The following is a 20,072-nucleotide window of genomic DNA, read 5'->3' on the forward strand; positions in this document are numbered from 1 at the left end:
ACGTTTCCTCTCCACAGGTTTTGATCCCTAATTGTCTTCATATATAGGATGAGAATCTTCTGACACAGTGAGTAACCAACCATTTCTGGGCATAAGACATCAGAACTTGCTGGGTGCCCTACGGTTGCCTGGACAACTGTACCCCCCAGCACCAGCCGCCTCTCACCTCATCACATGGGGCAGATCGGGCAGCAGTTTTGGACACTTATGTCATCCACATTTTGCTAACACTATTTTTCACACACACAAATAAAATAAATGAGTCAAACAAGTCAAAGAACAGTTTAAACAAAGGGAACTTTATTTATTATTTACAAAAATGTTTGTGTAGGGATTTTATGTAACCTCCATCACTCACAAAGAGCGGACAGTAACTAACTCAGGACAGGAAAAACCTCCAGAGGGGAGGAAACCTGTAGGGAATCCATGGCTACTGTACTGCCCTTCCTCTGGGCATACTAAAGGAGGTTACCTCTAGAATTTGGGCCAATGTGTCCGTGTATGTGCTGCCCCACAGCCTGGAAGGTGTGCATCTAAGATAGGAAAAGAAAAGAGAGATTAGTTACATGTTTATTATAGAAATGCACATGGAACTGCACTAAAGACCAAAAAGATGTGATACTTACCAGTCACAGGCGGGTATGAATGTGTATTCCTAGGTTCCTCCAGTTTAGGCCCCTCACTGGTGACAAAGGTTATGACATCACATGTGTGACCTCACGGGAGTCCTATTTGAGTAGTGCTGCTTTCTGATTGGCTGAAAATAAAAAAAAACTAGTAGTGCTGCTTTCTGATTGGCTGAAAATCCCAAAACCTTTTTAATATATTCTGCATGACTTATCTCAGGGATTTTTGGCAATTTTTATTAAAATGGCGCTACTCCCTGTGGGTACATTGTATTTGTTTCTCCTAACCAGACACTCAGTATTTGTAATATCATTTGGTGGCCCTAACAGCCTGGGCCCATAGGTTTCTTACACAGATCACTGCGGCTTTGGCAGGCTCAATGGGGGAGATTCATCAAGACCTGTCCAGAGAAAAAGTTGCAGAGTTGCCCGCAGTAACCAATCAGATCACTTCTTTCATTTTGGAAAAGGCCACGAAAAAATGAAAGAAGCGATCTGATTGGTTGTAATGGGCAACTTAGCAACTTCTCCTCTGGACAGGTTTTGATAAATCTCTCCCAATGGGCAGCGCTGGCTGCTGGGATGTCTGACGAGTGATGCCCATGAGGTTGCGGCGTGGAGAGGAAGGATATTATTCATCAGACGTCCCAGCAGCCAGCGCTGCTTATTGATTTAAAGTGGTTGTGGCTCCTGCTGCCAGTTCAAGGTCAGGCAGCATAGGCCGAGATTGACACACTGCATCAGTGATCCCCTGTGGCTGTCCAGCAGTTGCAAAACTACAACTCTCAGTATGCCCTGACAGCCTTCGGCTGTCAGGGTATACTGGGAGTTGTAGTTTTGCAACAGCTGGACAGACATCTATCGGAAGGGGGGGGGGGAAGATAAAGCAACGTGGGCTTTGAAAAAGGCCACACATAAGTTGTGTTTGAAGGAAAACAGTCACCCGTTCACCTACACTAAACCCGAAACACTGAGTTATAGTGTGGGTGCTGGTCACGTGAGCGCTTGTGCCCACTGAGTGCTCACTGGCCAGTGCCCATGAATAATCAAGTCCAGCTGGCAGGCTGCCTCCAGCGTGCAATTCAGCGCAGGAAGAACCGGACCTTTAGAGGGACGCCACGCCGGACTACAGGTACGCATATCGGTCAAAGAGCTTGCATCGGTCTCATGTTCACCTGCACTATTACCCAGTGTATCAGGTTTTGTGTGACTGAATGGGTAACCGTTTTCCTTTAATCCCAGTCTAAGCCTAGGAACAGACGCAATTTTTGTTTGAGTTTTTTTTTTAGCCAAAAATAAAAATTAAATAACACCACAAAAAGCTGCCCCCTCATTTCTTTTCTCCCAAGATGCCCTTGTTGTGTTGTGCCACAGGGTGTAAAGGTGTGAGGTGTATGGGGCAGATGTTATAGCCCAGGGGTAGATGTTATTAATCTGGGCTGTCAATCTGCAGGGGTTTACATTGTTTCGCAAGGATAGAATGAACAGAAAAGGTGGTGGAGTCTGTCTGTATGTAAGAAGTGGTATGAAAGTCAATGTGAACGATGCCATAGTGTGTGATGATTTTGAGGATGTGGAATCATTGTGGGTAGATTTACAAAAGGAGGGAAATACTGAAAAAATAATATTTGGTGTAATCTACAGACCCCCTAATATCACTGAAGAGATAGAAGGTCGGCTGTATAAACAAATAGAGAGGGCCGCCCGGGCAGGAACAGTGGTAATAATGGGAGATTTTAACTATCCAGATATAGATTGGGGTCCGGGGTTGGCTAAAACTACAAAGGGGAGAAAATTCCTAAATTTATTGCAGGATAATTTTATGGGCCAGTTTGTGGAGGACCCAACAAGAAGTGATGCCTTGTTGGATCTGATCATTTCCAACAACGCAGAGCTGGTTGGTAATGTAACTGTGCGGGAAAACCTTGGTAATAGCGACCACAATATAGTTACTTTTGACTTAAAATGTAGAAAACAAAGACAGACGGGGAAAGCAAAAACATATAACTTTAAAAAGGCAAATTTCCCTGGGCTGAGAGCTGCACTACAGGACATAGACTTGGGGGGGAGGTGTTCTCAAATACTGATACAGAAGGTAAATGGGACATCTTTAAATCAACTCTAAATAACTATACAGCTAAATATATACCAAAGGGGAACAAATATAAACAATTAAAACTAAATCCTACATGGCTGACAAATGAAGTTAAAAGAGCAATAAACAACAAAAAAATAGCCTTCAAAAAATACAAATCTGATGGGTCAGCTATAACATTTAAACAGTACAAGGAGCTTAATAAAATCTGTAAAAATGTAATAAAAACAGCAAAAATTCAAAATGAGAGACAGGTGGCCGAAGAAAGCAAAACTAATCCTAAATATTTTTTTAGATATATAAATACAAAAAAACCAAGGACAGAGCATGTAGGACCCCTTAATAATGATAATGGGGAGGTTGTCACGGGCGATCAAGAGAAGGCGGAGCTACTGAATGGGTTCTTTAGTTCTGTATACACTATGGAAGAAGGAGCTGACATTGGCCAGGTCAGTGCTGGTAACACATCATATAATGTACTGAACTGGCTTAATGTAGAGATGGTACAAGGTAAGTTAAGTAAAGTAAATGTAAGCAAATCTCCAGGGCCGGATGGACTACACCCAAGAGTTCTTAGAGAGGTAAGTCCAGTAATATCTGTACCCTTGTTCATGATATTTAGAGATTCTCTGGTGTCTGGTATTGTGCCAAGGGACTGGCGCAAGGCTAATGTGGTACCAATCTTCAAGAAGGGCTCTAGGTCTTCGCCAGGCAATTATAGACCGGTAAGTCTAACGTGCATTGTGGGTAAATTGTTTGAAGGACTTATAAGGGATTACATACAGGAATACATAGGGGATAATTGTATTATAAGTGATAGCCAGCATGGGTTTACTAAGGATAGAAGTTGTCAAACCAATCTAATTTGTTTTTATGAAGAGGTGAGTAGAAGCCTTGACAGAGGAATGGCTGTGGATATAGTGTTTCTGGATTTTGCCAAAGCGTTTGATACTGTCCCTCACAGACGTCTGACAGGTAAGTTAAGGTCCTTGGGCTTGGAAACTTTAGTTTGTAACTGGATTGAACACTGGCTCATGGATCGTACCCAGAGAGTGGTGGTAAATGATTCGTACTCTGATTGGTCCCCGGTTATTAGTGGTGTACCCCAAGGTTCAGTACTGGGCCCGCTGCTGTTTAATTTATTTATCAATGATATAGAGGATGGTATTAACAGCTCTGTTTCTATCTTTGCAGATGACACCAAGCTTTGTAGCACGGTACAGTCTATAGAGGATGTGCATAAGTTACAAGATGACTTGGATAGACTAAGTGTCTGGGCATCCACTTGGCAAATGAGGTTCAATGTGGATAAATGTAAAGTTATGCATCTGGGTACTAATAACCTGCATGCGTCGTATGTCTTAGGGGGGATTAAACTGGCAGAGTCACTGGTAGAGAAGGATCTGGGTGTACTTGTAGATCACAGACTACAGAATAGCATGCAATGTCAGGCTGCTGCTTCCAAAGCCAGCAGGATATTGTCATGTATCAAAAGAGGCATGGACTCAAGGGACAGGGACATAATACTCCCCCTTTATAAAGCATTGGTACGGCCTCACCTGGAATATGCTGTTCAGTTTTGGTCGCCTGTTCATAAAAGGGACACTGCAGAGTTGGAAAGGGTGCAGAGACGCGCGACCAAACTAATATGGGGCATGGAACATCTTAGCTATGAGGAGCGATTAAAGGAGTTACAATTGTTTAGTCTTGAGAAGAGACGTTTAAGGGGGGATATGATAAACGTATATAAGTATATTAATGGCCCATACAAAAAATATGGAGAAAAACTGTTCCAGGTTAAACCCCCCCAAAGGACGAGGGGGCACTCCCTCCGTCTGGAGAAGAAAAGGTTTAGTCTAAAGGGGCGGCACGCCTTCTTTACCGTGAGGACTGTGAATTTATGGAACGGTCTACCTCAGGAACTGGTCACAGCAGGAACAATTAACAGCTTTAAAACAGGGTTAGATACATTCCTGGAACAAAATAACATTAAAGCTTATGCAGAATTATAAAACTACATCCCTTTCCCTTATCCCCTTACATCCTTCCCTTCAATCCCCTGGTTGGACTTGATGGACGTATGTCTTTTTTCAACCATACTAACTATGTAACTATGTAACTATGTAACCCCTAAATGTTTGTGACGCCAGGGTGTGATTTTCCTGGCAACCACAAGAATGGTAGCACCGCTATCCCTAGGTTAGGCAGGATAATAATAGTCCAAGACCAGGTTAGGGTTAACAGTAGCTTTACTGAGGTAGACAGATAGTACAGTCGTTACAGCTAGGCCAGGATCCCAGAGAGGTGACCAGTAACACAGAGGGGACCTTGCAGCTTGCTGGGACTTGCAGTGTTTGGACAGACTTTAACTCAGCCACACTGACTATAATAGACTTGACTATAGACTTGACTGTAGGTAGTGACAGAAGACATGGACGACTTGACTTACTGACATGTGGCTGCTGGTTAGGCTTGAGGCCTCCAGATGTGCTGGACACTGGCTCTTAGACATCTGGACTGAACTTGACCTTAGCAGAGAATGTGGTGGAAGAGAGAGATTGTGATGGCTCCCCCTTTTTATAAAGGGGGCTGAGCAAGGAGCCCATAGGTCAAGCTGCAGGTCACCTGGTTAGCTGGTGCTCTCTGGGTAACAAAACATTTGACAACATTATCATGTGACTAACTTAAAGGTCCTTTATCCACAATACATCTAATATACAGATAACACAATGGGGGAGACACTGCAGGAGAGCCCCTAGGAAACAGAGAGACTCAACTTGACAGGTCCTAAGTACTGTATGGGACTATATCCCGTACTGAGACATCACACCATCTTTGTGGCATTTTTGCCAAAAACACTGGGGGAGGAAAACCTGTGAAGAGGAAAAGTACAACGTGTGTTGCATTTATGTGGCAGCTTTCCGCTGGCATATATGGCTTTCTGCACCGGCGAATGCAGCAGGCACTTACTGGGTGTTGTTTCCTAGGTGCACAGTGAGGCTGACTGAGCTAATGACCAAGATGCTGCAGTGAATGGTTTTCTTCCTGTGACACCCATCATGTCCATTGAAAGCAACGTGCACTTTGTTTGCCTGTGTCCTACAGAAGGTGACAGTCACTGACAGGATGCAATGGGAAACCTGCTAGGATTGCCACCTTTCTTGCATAATTAATTATCATAGGCGTGCGCACGGGGTGTGCTGGTTGTGCACAGGCACACCCTAATCACCGCGGCCCGCTGCTGCAGGACTTTTTTTTTTTCCCTACTAAACCCCAGCCCCACCAGACATCCCCGACAGTCACAATCATACATGATGGGGATGTAGTCCTGAGCTGTGAGCCTACATAATGTAGGCTCACAGTTCAGGACTACATCCCCATCATGTATGGCAGCAGGCAGCAGGGATAGAGCGGCCGGAGCCGCAAATTTAAAAAAAAAAATGCATTTTTAAACATCCGGTGTGCCCTGAAAGACTTTCAGGGCACACCGGATGTTTAAAAATGCATTTTTTTTTAATTTGCGGAATTTGCGGCTCTATCCCCCGTCCTCCGGGCCGCTCTATCCCCCGTCCTCCGGGCCGCTCTATCCCCCTTCCCCGGCCGCGCACACTGCTGCGCTAACTGCAGATGCAGGGGCTGCCCCGCAGCTGCGCACGCCTCCTTCCATTCCTGAGATGCTCCTGGCCGCAACTCCTGGCACCAAGTGTCCATTCCTCGGCGTGAGGAAGAAGTGGGCGATGGTGCAAAGTGTGCAACAGATGGGAGTGGACGTGCCCGGCCTCTGACCCCAACATGGCTGCCACAGGTAAGAAATGTGCAAAGACCGAGGACGGGAGGGGGGTGGGATGTGTGTAATATGTATGTATGGTGTGTGTAATATGTATGTATGGTGTGTGTGTAATATGTATGTATGGTGTGTGTGTAATATGTATGGTGTGTGTGTAATATGTATGGTGTGTGTAATATGTATGTATGGTGTGTGTGTAATATGTATGGTGTGTGTGTAATATGTATGGTGTGTGTGTAATATGTATGTATGGTGTGTGTGTGTAATATATATGTATGGTTTGTGTAATATGTATGTATGATGTGTGTAATATGTATGTATGGTGTGTGTAATATGTATGTATGGTGTGTGTAATATGTATGTATGGTGTGTATGTAATATGTATGTATGGTGTGTGTGTAATATGTATGTATGGTGTGTGTGTAATATGTTTGGTGTGTGTAATATGTATGTATGGTGTGTGTGTAATATGTATGTATGGTGTGTGTGTAATATGTATGTATGGTGTGTGTGTAATATGTATGGTGTGTGTGTAATATGTATGTATGGTATGTGTGTAATATGTATGTATGGTGTGTGTGTGTGATATGTATGTATGGTGTGTGTAATATGTATGTATGGTGTGTGTAATATGTATGTATGGTGTGTGTAATATGTATGTATGGTGTGTGTGTAATATGTATGTATGGTGTGTGTGTGTAATATGTATGTATGATGTGTGTGTGTAATATGTATGTATGGTGTGTGTGTGTAATATGTATGTATGGTGTGTGTGTGTGTAATATGTATGTATGGTGTGTGTGTGTAATATGTATGTATGATGTGTGTGTGTAATATGTATGTATGGTGTGTGTGTGTAATATGTATGTATGGTGTGTGTGTGTGTAATATGTATGTATGGTGTGTGTGTAATATGTATGTATGATGTGTGTGTGTAATATGTATGTATGGTGTGTGTGTGTAATATGTATGTATGGTGTGTGTGATATGTATGTATGGTGTGTGTAATATGTATGTATGGTGTGTGTAATATGTATGTATGGTGTGTGTAATATGTATGTATGGTGTGTGTGTAATATGTATGTATGGTATGTGTGTGTAATATGTATGTATGGTGTGTGTGTGTAATATGTATGTATGGTGTGTGTGTGTAATATGTATGTATGGTGTGTGTGTGTAATATGTATGTATGGTGTGTGTGTGATATGTATGTATGGTGTGTGTGTGATATGTATGTATGGTGTGTGTAATATGTATGTATGGTGTGTATTATGTATGTATGATGTATGTATTATATATGTATGATGTATGTATTATTTATGTATGATGTGTGCATGTGTATATTATGTATGTATGTATTATATATGTATGATGTTTGTATTTATGTATTATGTATGTATAATATATATTTATATATATATATACACACATAATGCATAAATACAAACATCATACATATATAATACATACATACATAATATACACATGCACACATCATACATATATAATACATACATACCGTATATACTCGAGTATAAGCCGAGTTTTTCAGCACGATTTTTCGTGCTGAAAACACCCCCCTCGGCTTATACTCGAGTGAACTCTCCACCCGCAGTGGTCTTCAACCTGCGGACCTCCAGAGGTTTCAAAACTACAACTCCCAGCAAGCCCGGGCAGCCATCGGCTGTCCGGGCTTGCTGGGAGTTGTAGTTTTGAAACCTCCGGAGGTCCGCAGGTTGAAGACCACTGCGGCCTTCGACATCATCCAGCCCCCTCTCACCCCCCTTTAGTTCTGTACAGTACTCACCTCCGCTCGGCGCTGGTCCGGTCCTGCAGGGCTGTCCGGAGAGGAGGTGGTCCGGTGGGATAGTGGTTCCGGGCTGCTATCTTCACCGGGGAGGCCTCTTCTAAGCGCTTCGGGCCCGGCCTCAGAATAGTCACATTGCCTTGACAACGACGCAGAGGTGCGTTCATTGCCAAAGTACTTCTGCGTCGTTGTCAAGGCAACGCCTCTATTCCGGGCCGGAAGCGCGGAGAAGAGGCGCCCCCGGTGAAGATAGCAGCCCGGAACCACTATCCCTACGGACCACTTCCTCACCGGACAGCCCTGCAGGACCGGACCAGCGCCGAGCGGAGGTGAGTACTCAGAACTAAAGGGGGTGAGAGGGGGCTGGATGATGTTGAAGGCCGCAGTGGTCTTCAACCTGCGGACCTCCGGAGGTTTCAAAACTACAACTCCCAGCAAGCCCGGACAGCCGATGGCTGCCCGGGCTTGCTGGGAGTTGTAGTTTTGAAACCTCTGGAGGTCCGCAGGTTGAAGACCACTGAGGGGGGATGATGAGAAGAGGATGATCAAGGGGGGGGGGGGTGTGGGATGATGACAAGAGGATGATGAAGGGGGGGGTGTGGGATGATGAAGGGGGTGGGGATGATGAAGGGGGGTGTGTGGGATGATTACAAGGGGATGATGAAGGGGGGATGTGTGGGATGATGACAAGGGGATGATGAAGGGGGGATGTGTGGGATGATGACAAGAGGATGATGAAGGGGGGATGTGTGGGATGATGACAAGGGGATGATGAAGGGGGGATGTGTGGGATGATGACAAGGGGATGATGACAGGTGATGATGATGAGGGTCTGGATGATGACAGGCGGTGATGATGATGAAGATGTTAATGACGGGTCTGGATGATGACAGGGGGGGATGATGTATTTCCCACCCTAGGCTTATACTCGAGTCAATAACTTTTCCTGGGATTTTGGGTTGAAATTAGGGGTCTCGGCTTATACTCGGGTCGGCTTATACTCGAGTATATACGGTAATACATATGCACACCATACATAATACATACACAAATCCATAATATATACACACATACACATCATACATAAATACATCATACATACACACATCATACATACAGTACATACATACCATATACATATGTTATGTATGTACTGTATGTTATGTATGTATGATGTATTTATGTATGATGTGTATATGTATATATTATGGATTTGTGTATGTATTATGTATGGTGTGCGTATGTATGTATGATGCATGCATGTATTATATATGTATGATGTATGTATGTGTGTATATATATATGTGTGTGTGTAGGTTATGCATGTATGATGTGTGTATGTATTATGTATGATGTTTGTATGCATATAGTATGTATTTATGCATTATGTATGTATGTGTGTATATATATATATATATATATATATGTGTGTGTGTGTGTGTAGGTTATGCATGTATGATGTGTGTATATATGTATTATGAATCAGAACAAAAGAAAAAATAAAGTTTCCTCCAGCTCTTCCAAGGATAACGGTGCTTGTAGTATTAAACCATCAAACCTTTTATCTGTATACATTAAAAATAGAAAAAGGTGACATCATAAAAGAGAAGTGAAACTCCAGTGCGTTTGGGCTACATATAGCCATGATTAAGAGCGACATTTTGCTCAAAACGTGTTGGAGTTTTGCTTCTCTTTTATGATTGATGTCACCTTTTTCTATTTTTAATGCATACAGATTAAAGGTTTGATGTTTTAATACTACAAGCACCTTGAAAGAGGCAAATTTCTTTTTTCCTTTGTTCTGATACACGGGACACGGCCCACTCTCTGCAGTCCGTGCTCTTCTACCAGCAAAAATACTAAAAACAACTACAGCACCGACCCGGGAGCTGAAATAACATTTTTTTTAATGTATTATGTATATATTTTATATTATGTATGTATTATGTGCCCAATCCCCCACACAGCACCCATAGCACCCCTCAAACACACAGCACCCCTCAAACACACTCACACACACACACACACACACACACACAGCACCCCCAGTGCAACATAATGGGAGTTGTAGTTTTGGTCACCATATATTGTATCAGGGCATGCTGGTAATTGTAGTTGGTAACTGAAAATCCCAGCATTGCATTCCTTGAAGGAATGCAATGCTGGGAGGTGCAGTTACCAACTACAATTCCCAGCATGCCCTGATACAATCTATGATGACCAAAACTACAACTCCCCACATCTTGCACTATATAGGAGTACAATTTAGATTATGGTGTAACATGCTGGGAGTCCTAGTTTGTGGTCAGCTGCAGACCCAAAACTACAACGTGCATGCTGCTCCAGGCTTGCTGGGTGCCGCATCACTTTTTCAACCAATCTGGTGCAAAAAAAAATTATATTTGGAATATTCCCCCCTCTGTGCCCCCATCTTATAGTGAAAGCGTTCTTCTGTTTGCCAAGTAAAGAAAAACATGAGTTTTACCATTCAACTTACTATTTTTTTTCAAATCCACATCAAATGCCTCCCTATAAACACCAGCAAACATACACACAAGGGGGAGGTCTAGTCAGAGCTGGTGCATGGATTTTTTACACTCTAAGCAAAACCTAATTTTGACAACCCTTTGGCTCCGCCCATTGAACCCCTTGGCAAATATAAGATCAGGGGTAGAATTAGTCCCGTAAGCCTCATGGTAAATTCTAGAATTGTCCTCCTCCCTACAATTATAACTGTACTGCACCTAATGTGGGGGAACTATATTACACTTAATGTGGGGGAACTATATTACACCTAATGTGGGGGAACTGTATTGCACCTAATGTGGGGAACTACCGTATTTATCGGCATATAACACACACTTTTTAGGCTAAAATTTTTAGCCTAAAGTCTGTGTGCGTGTTATACGCCGATACACCCCCAGGAAAGGCAGGGGGAGAGAGGCCGTCGCTGCCCGCTTCTCTCCCCCTGCCTTTCCTGGGGTCTAGAGCGCTGCTGTCGGCCCTTTTCACCCCCTGGTTATCGGCGCCGCTGCCCGTTCTGTCCCCCTGACTATCGGTGCCGGCGCCGATAGCCAGGGAGAGAGAAGCGGCGCCGACAGCCAGGGGGAGAGAAGGGGCAGCGGCACCCATTGCCAGCGCCGCTGCCCCGTTGCCTCCCCCCATCCCCGGTGGCATAATTACCTGAGTCGGGTCCGCGCTGCTCCAGGCCTCCGTCGTGCGTCCCCGGCGTCATTGCTATGCGCTGAACGGCGCGGCGCATGACGTCAGAGCGCCGCGCCGTGCATAGCAACGACGCTGGGGACGCACGACGGAGGCCTGGAGCAGCGCGGACCCGGCTCAGGTAATTATGCCACCGGGGATGGGGGGAGGCAACGGGGCAGCGGCGCCGGCAATGGGTGCACCTGCCCCTTCTCTCCCCCTGGCTGTCGGCGCCGCTTCTCTCCCCCTGGCTATCGGCGCCGGCACCGATAGTCAGGGGGACAGAACGGGCAGCGGCGCCGATAACCAGGGGGTGAAAAGGGCCGACAGCAGCGCTCTAGACCCCAGGAAAGGCAGGGGGAGAGAAGCGGGCATTTTTTACCCAAATATCCTTGGTAAAATGAGGGTGCGTGTTATAGGCCGGTGCGTGGTATACCCCGATAAATACGGTATATTGCACCTAATGTGGGGGAACTGTACTGCACCTAATGTGGGGGAACTGTGCTGCACCTAATGTGGAGGAACTGTGCTACTAACCTAATGTGGGGGAACTATACTAATAACCTAATGTGGGGGAACTATACTACCACCTAATGTGGGGGAACTATACTGCCAACCTAATGTGGGGGAACTGTACTACTAACCTAATGTGGGGGAACTATACTGCCAACCTAATGTGGGGGAAATATATTTCCATCCTAATGTGGGAGATTTATACTGCCAACCTAATGTGGGGGAACTATACAAAAATATAAAATTGTACTATTCTGATCCCTATAGCACTTTTATTTTTCTGTAGATGGGGATGTGAGGGTCATTTTTAGCGCTGTGATTTGTAGTTTTTATTGGTACCATTTTTTGCTTTTTAGATATTTTTTATGGTATTTGAAGTGACCAAAAATGTGCTAATCTGATTAGTGCACTATTACAACTTTTGGGACCCCACTTCTGATTTTGCCCAGGGCAATGCTAAGCCTAAAACCGGCCCTGGATCCAATCCTCCTACACTATGCAAGCAGGAGTGTGTGTATATGTGTATATATATATATATATATATATATATATATATATACATATACACGCGTGAGCGGAGTGAGTTTGTGCTTTAGGGTGCACACCCTAATGCAGTAGGCTACGCACGCCTATGTTAATTATATATGCAGGAAGTGATAGAAGAGATACAATTCACATGCAAGGGGTTGAAAAGGCACATGGGAGGTTAAAAGGGGGATTGAGATCCGACAAGGTGGATCGGGGGGGGAGGGGGGGGTCTGAAATGGCACAGGAACCCTGCCTGTTCAGCAGCTCGGGCCGCGGCCACCAGGGCTGGTCATTTTGCCGCCCCTTTGTCTCTAGCCCTTTGCCCTGTCCTTTGGTCTCACCCCCTCTTTGCACCGCCCACCTTTTAAATGATTGTTAGACCATGTTCACGTCGCCGGATTTCCATACAGAATTCCGCAGGAATATTCCGCACAGAAACATTGCTGCAGTTTCATACAGTACCTAGTTTAAAGGACAGCCCCTAGTCGCTTCTTCGCTACTATAATTCTTTAATGTTAATTCTTTAATGTTAATTTATGGAACGGTCTACCTCAGGAATTGGTCACAGCAGGAACAATTAACAGCTTTAAAACAGGGTTAGATACATTCCTGGAACAAAATAACATTAATGCTTATGCAGAATTATAAAACTACATCCCTTTCCCTTATCCCCTTACACCCTTCACATCGAATTCCCTGGTTGGACTTGATGGACGTATGTCTTTTTTCAACCATACTAACTATGTAACTATGTAACCTATGTATATATTTATTAATAATGTATAGCTAATATAATTTATAGTACATACCTTGTTTAGCGTCGCAGGACCTTCGGTCATGTGACCATGTTAATATCCTCTATGGTATGTTGGAGGACCTTTGGAAGTCCCTGGGTCACGTTACCCACAGTTCTTTGTAAAGGTGATTGACACAAGTAATAGACCAATTAGCACTAGTCCAGCCCCTGCCCATATAAGGGAGCTGTAGCCAATTATCGCTCTCTTGGGTTGCTGCTCTCGTGGATGCCGGACTAGCAGGACGGATCTACGCAACTTTCAAAGACACGCGCTAGGCCTAAAAACCTACGGGCCTCAGCTGAACTAAAACGTGAGTTCTAATCACGCTTGAATAGCGTGACTACTGGACCAACACTAAATCCCCTAAATCCAGTGGAACAGTGCACAATACCTTAAGACTCTAAAAGTGCTAAAGTCCCAACCTTTGTCAATCTCTAAGAAAAGCAGTTGTATGCATAGAGACTGTTGCATTTATGAAGCTTGCAGAAAACCTTCAGTAAAAGTTAAACTGTTTAAGAAACTTTCCGGTTGTGGACATTCAATCATTATCTACCTCCCTATCGCTCTTGGGACTGGTGGCGGAAGGAAAAGCTTTATTGAGGAGCCCTCACCCTGGCGTCACAAATAGAAAGGGTTAAAAAGCACCCTTTAGTAACCTCACAGCTGCACTCCCTACACTATTCCCCCCAAAGCTACCAAATAGCTTTATTGGCGTGACAAACAAAATACGGGTGTGTGCCTCCAGCTGTTGCCACCAAGTAAAGTGTACTCCCCCGTAAGAAACTTTATTAATGTGCTGTAAGACACCATTTCAGTGTACAGAATCGTGCATATGGTGTTGCGTGCAGGGAGCGCACGCGAAAAGTAAGGGGGGGGAGACGAAAATGTTATTGCTGCAAACATGTGTAAAGTTAGAAGTGAATGTATACTATGATCCTCTGGTCTGGTCAGCAATGCAGGAGTTAACTTGCTGCCAGAAAAACGCGCTCCTGGGCGTGGCTACCAAGTCAACGTATTACAGCCGAAGGGGAACTTAAAGTTACCGTTGTTGTTTCCCAAGGGGACAGGAAGTCGGGGCTGCACCGATGACGTCCTTCCGGTCGTCAGCCATTTTAACGAAGCCTAATACAAAAGGAGCCCTGCACAGCGACCTCTGCAGTCTGAACAAGAGAGAGCCGGAAGGCACAGACATGGCAGAGAACAGTGCTCCACGTGACGTGCGCCCAAAGATGGCACCGGAACAAAGGAAAGTTGCGGCGGTCGCAGCCCAACTGTTCCACGATCTTGCCGACCGGTTGCAGCGGTTGTCATTGGATGAAGACGGGGCCTGCAATCTTCCCCCACTGCCCGATGACGGCGACGACTGGCAGGATACACCTCCAGGGGACACCGCAGGGACACCTGGAGCTCCTTCACCAGTGAGATTGTCCCCTCACCACCGGACATGGGGTTCATGGGCAGAGATCCTGACAGAGGAGTCCTCTGTAAGCACACCATCGGAGGCTGCTTTCTGTTCCTCCACTAGCCCTGAGCTGGAGATACCCCTGTCAGCCCTGCAGAGTGCACGCCCGCGCTCCCCAAATTTGCCAAGATGGGTCTTCGGGGATGAGCCTGAATTAATCCGGTTCATGCATGAGGTTCTCCAGCCCCAACCTGGGAAGCCACTCCCCACAATTCCCACTGAACATATTGAAAGGGCCTGTCAGGAGGCCGAATTAGCCGACCTGATGGAAAAATTAAAAGCCTGACACAGAGAACTTTATGCCCCCAAGCATGTGCATCTGCCACCTGAGGAGAGGATCCATTACCAGGAGAACACCAAGGAGATGGAGGCACTCTATATCCGCAAGTGGGATCACCCCCGAGAAGGGGAGAAGCCCTTGGAACATCGCAGAGCAACAGTAGCCAAGTTCGACAAGGTCAGAGGTTACGGGACCCTCATGGATTGCCACACCCTCCTTGTAAACTGTCGAGCTGTCCAGAGGCCATATCTGCACAAGAAGTTCCACTCCCTGAAGGTGGGTGAGATAGTGGAGTACACCTCCGTCCAGGGCCGGCGAGGAGAGTGGGCTGCCGCAGTTACCCGGCCAGCAGCTCCAACCCAGCTTCCTTTCAAGTACTTCCCATCTACGGATTGGGAGTCGGATCCCTTTCATTTAAGGTCGAAGTGGCCTGCTCCTGATGCATCCACCTATGAACCCAAGGAGGATTTACTACAGCAGCAGCCACTTCCTTCTACCTTCACCAAAGTACCCAGGCCTACTCCTACTAAGGAGGTTTGGCCTACCCAGCGGGTACTATCCAATGTACCTAGGTCTACTCCCGACGAGGAGGTTTGGCCTACCCACCAGGTACCAACCAAAGTGCTGCGGCTCACTCCCGACGAAGAGGTGGGGCCGAATCAACCAGCACCAGCTGTTAACCTTAATCCTTCAGTGTCACACTCTACCCTTACCAATGTGGTGTGGGAGAGCCACATTAACTCTTTGCCTGCTCGTGATCCTGAGAGGGGTAGAGGCTCTCGGCGAGGAGCAGGACGATATCGCCAGAGTTTTGACTGAACGCTGACACTAGTTTTGCTTTAAAGTTTTTGTCTTCACAGACTTTCATGCAATGGTTCAAGAAATGTGCCTAGCAGAACTATGCTAAGACTGTTCAAGTTGTAACACAACCGTCAAGCTTTTGTGCCTGGTCCTCAGAACAAGAGACTCCTAGTGGTAGGAGATTCGTAAGTGTGTGCCCGGCTGAATGTGGCAGCCGTGTGTGCCCGGCTCAATGTGTACTGCTGATCCTTACACGCCTGTTTTCGTGTATATACCTCTACAGTAACGTGACTTTCTTTGCTAAAATTGCGTTTATCAGGTGAATGCGCCTGAACCCTGTTGGAGTGTTTAATAAATGTTTATGCTAATATAAGTAAATGTAAATGGTTATTGTACACAGAAAAAGTAGCCTTGTACATAAAAAAAAATGAAATACCAGGTGTTGTAGTAGTTGCTAGTAGGTGACATCCCCAGGTCCTCTGAGTTGTCCGTTGTAATGCCATCACTCACTTTACCATAAAATGTATGGCGCAACCAAAACAATTCTATTTGTGTGGGGAAATTAAAAAGAAAACCGCAATTTTGCTAATTTTGGAAGGTTTTGTTTTCACGCCGTACAATTTATGGTAAAAATGACATGAGTTTTTTATTCTCTGGGTCAATACGATTAAAATGATACCCATGATTATACATTTTTCTATTACTGTTGTGCTTAAAAAAAAATAGCAAACTTTTTAACCAAATTAGTACGTTTAAAATCCCCCTATTTTGAAGACCTATAACTTTTTCATTTTCCTTATAAGCGGTGGTATGAGGGCTAATTTTTTGCGCCGTGATCTGTACTTTTTATTAATACCATATTTGCTTATACAAAACTTTTATTACATTTTTTATAAATTTTTTTGGGAATAAAATGTTATAAAAAAGCAGCTATTTTGGACCTTTTTTTTTTTACGTTCACGCCGTTCACCGTACGGGATAATTTACATTTTATTTTAATAGTTCGGATATTTACGCACGCAGCGATACCAAATATGTATATAAAATAATTTTTGTACACTTTTTGGGGGTAAAATAGGGAAAATGGGACAATTTACGTGTTTATTGGGGAGGGTTTTTTTCAAATTTTTTTAACTTTATTTTTACTTTTATACTCTTATAGTCCAAATAGGGGACTATTTATAGCAAGCATTCGATTGCTAATGCTGTTCAGTGCTATGTATAGGACACAGCACTGATCAGCATTATCGGTCATCTTCTGCTCTGGTCTGCGGGAAGGCAGATAAGAGCAGAAGACTCCCGGAAGGCAGCGGAGCCAGGTGAGGGGACCACCGTCTGCCGTGCAGGAAGATCGGATTGCCGCAGCAGCGCTGCAGGCGATCCGATCATCCTGTTAAGTGACCGCGATGCTGCAGATGCCGTGATCTGTATTGATCACGGCATCTGAGGGGTTAATGGTGGACATCCGCGGGATCGCGGGTGTCCGCCATTATCGGCGGGTCCCTGGCTGCGATCCACAGCCAGGACCTGCCGCGCATGATGCCGGCATCGCTCCGATGCCCGCGGTTATGCTCAGGACGTAAATGTACGTCCGGGTGCGTTAAGTACAACATCACTAGTGCTGACCGGCATAGGCCACATTCGAATTAGCGAATATTCGCGAATATATGGAAGAATATTCGTCATATATACGCTAAATTCGCATATTCGTAATATTCTCGTTTTATTTTCGCATATGCGAAAATGAGCGTATGCGAAAATTAACATATGCGAAAATTAGCATATACAAAAATTTGCATAAGTGGAAATTTGCATAGGCAAAAATTAGCATATGCAAATTTTTGCATATGCGAAAATTTGCACGCCAGTCTCACACAGTAGTATTAGAGCCTTCTTTACAGCACACAAGCTGGAAGCAGAGAGGGATGATCACTGTGATGTGTACTGTGAAAAAAAAAATATTCGTAATTACGAATATATAGTGCTATATTCGCGAATATTCGCGAATTCACGAATATGCGATATTCACGAATAAAATTCGCATTGCGAATATTCGTGAGCAACACTACTCTGCATCTGATGCAGTAATGGCCATATAGAGGGATGAAAGAGGGTTGGAACCCCACATCTAGGCCACCATACAAAAGTTTAATCTCTAATGCCACCTTATTTTTCTCTGTATTACATTCCAAGAGTTGGTCGGGGAAGCAGGCGCATCTTCCAGACGTGGGAAACCAAGCTGCACTCTAGTATGTGTGATGTTTTTTTTTGAGAACCCTCGTACTCCACTACTTCAATAATAGGTAAAGCAATTTAGGAAGCAGCAATGCTAAAGTTAGCTAGTAGGGAATTGATTGTGTTCACGATGGTCAAGATAATATTGTTGGCAATGGTGCCAATTTATGGCTGTCTACTGCCTTGGTGGCATACATACAAGGTACAACATAATTATATTGCATATACAAGTAAAGGATAGAGACCCTTTAGGGCAGTGTTGCAAAACTACAACTCCCAGAATGCCCACTTTCCATGTTGATGATACCCTTATTAGACATGTATAGTTTTGTGAAACACTCTCACCATATAACATTGTGTGTCCTAAATTGTCCTGCATTGCCCTGGGGAGGGACCAACAGTAAGGGTGCTCCGCAGTGCCACAATAGGAGAACAAGTATCAGTATTACATATGTGGCTGCTACCCCCTGGTGCCATTTCATCACCCCCCCTGTGTCATTTCATCATCCCCCTCATCACCCCCCCCTGTGCCATTTCATTATGCGTTGTGCCTTTTCATTGCTGTGCCATTTAATCACCCCTTATGCCTTTTCAGGGGGGGAATAATGGCACAAGGGGATTAAGATGGAGCTTCGGGATTGCATAAAAAAATTATTCTGGATTGCCGCTTTCTGACCATGGGCTCTACAGTGCAACCCAAAATCCATTGGTAATCCTCAGATTTCATGATGCCTTGCACACATTCAAGGCACCCAGTGCCAGAGGAAGCGATTCAACCCCAAAGCATCATTGAATCTTATTTCACTGTAGGTACTGTGTTCTTTTCTTTGTAGGCCTCATTCCATTTTGGGTAAACAGTAGAATGATGTTCTTTACCAAAAAGCTCTGTCTTGGTCTCATCTGTCCACAACACGTTTTCTCAGAAGAATTTTGGCTTACTCAAGTTCATTTTGGCAAAGTGTAGTCTTGCTTTTTTATGTCTCTGTGTAAGCATTGGGGTCCTCCTGGGTCTCCTGCCATAGCGTTTCATTTAATTTAAATGTCAACGGTTAGTTTGCACTGACACTGATGCTCCCTGAACCTGCAGGACAGCTTGAACATCTTTTGGAACTTGTTTGGGGCTGCTTATTCACCATCCGGACTATCCTGCGTTGATACCTTTCATCAATTTTTCTTTTCCGTCAATGCCCAGGGAGATTAGCTACAGTGCCATGGTCTGCCAACTTCTTGATAATGTTGCGCACTGCAGACAAAGGCAAATTTAGATCTCTGGAGATGGACTTGTAACCTTGAGATTGTTGTTATCTCAAGTCCTCAGACAGTTCTTTCTCCTCTTTCTGTTGTCCATGCTTAGTGTGGTACACACAGACACACAATACAAAGACTAAGTAAACTTCTCTCCTTTTATCTGCTTTCAGGTGTGATTTTTATATAGCCCACACCTGTTACTTGCCCCAGGTGAGTTTAAAGGAGCATCACATGCTTGAAACAATCTTATTTATCCACAATTTTGAAAGGGTGGCAATAATTTTGTCCAGACCATTTTTGGAGTTTGGTGTGACATTATGTCCAATTTGCTTTTTTTCCTTCCTTTTTTGGTTTAGTTCCAATATACACAAAGGGAATAAACATGTGTATAGCAAAACATGTGTTACTGCAATGCTTTTCTGTGAGAAATACTTCTTGAAAACTTTCAGGGGTGCCAACATTTACGGCCATGACTGTATGATTTCACCATTAGTAGCAACTGTGAAAAGACCTTGGGGGTTATAGTCAAAATTCTTCACGTCAAAAATGGCAAGTTTTGCACCAATTTTGGCGCAAAAAGGTTTTCATCAGATAATCAAATTGTTCTACATTAGAATGATCCAAGGTTTACATTAGTCACACCAGCTTTGCAAAAGTGCCTGTGGTTATGTAAATTTCATGTATTACATAAT

General features: G+C 44.4%; 1 long non-coding RNA gene across 1 annotated transcript; it reads right to left on the reverse strand.

Annotated features, from left to right (window-relative positions):
• Positions 1–278: 278 nt before the first annotated feature.
• LOC130356127 (uncharacterized) lies at positions 279–1,014 on the reverse strand. The gene is made up of 2 exons (XR_008888789.1): positions 627–1,014; positions 279–533 (listed from the first exon to the last, which is right to left on the reverse strand). It is a non-coding gene; the product is annotated as an uncharacterized LOC130356127 (long non-coding RNA).
• Between the last annotated feature and the right edge of the window lie 19,058 nt (positions 1,015–20,072).

The sequence above is a fragment of the Hyla sarda genome, chromosome 1 (genome assembly GCF_029499605.1).
Source record: "Hyla sarda isolate aHylSar1 chromosome 1, aHylSar1.hap1, whole genome shotgun sequence".
Classification (NCBI taxonomy): Eukaryota; Metazoa; Chordata; class Amphibia; order Anura; family Hylidae; genus Hyla; species Hyla sarda.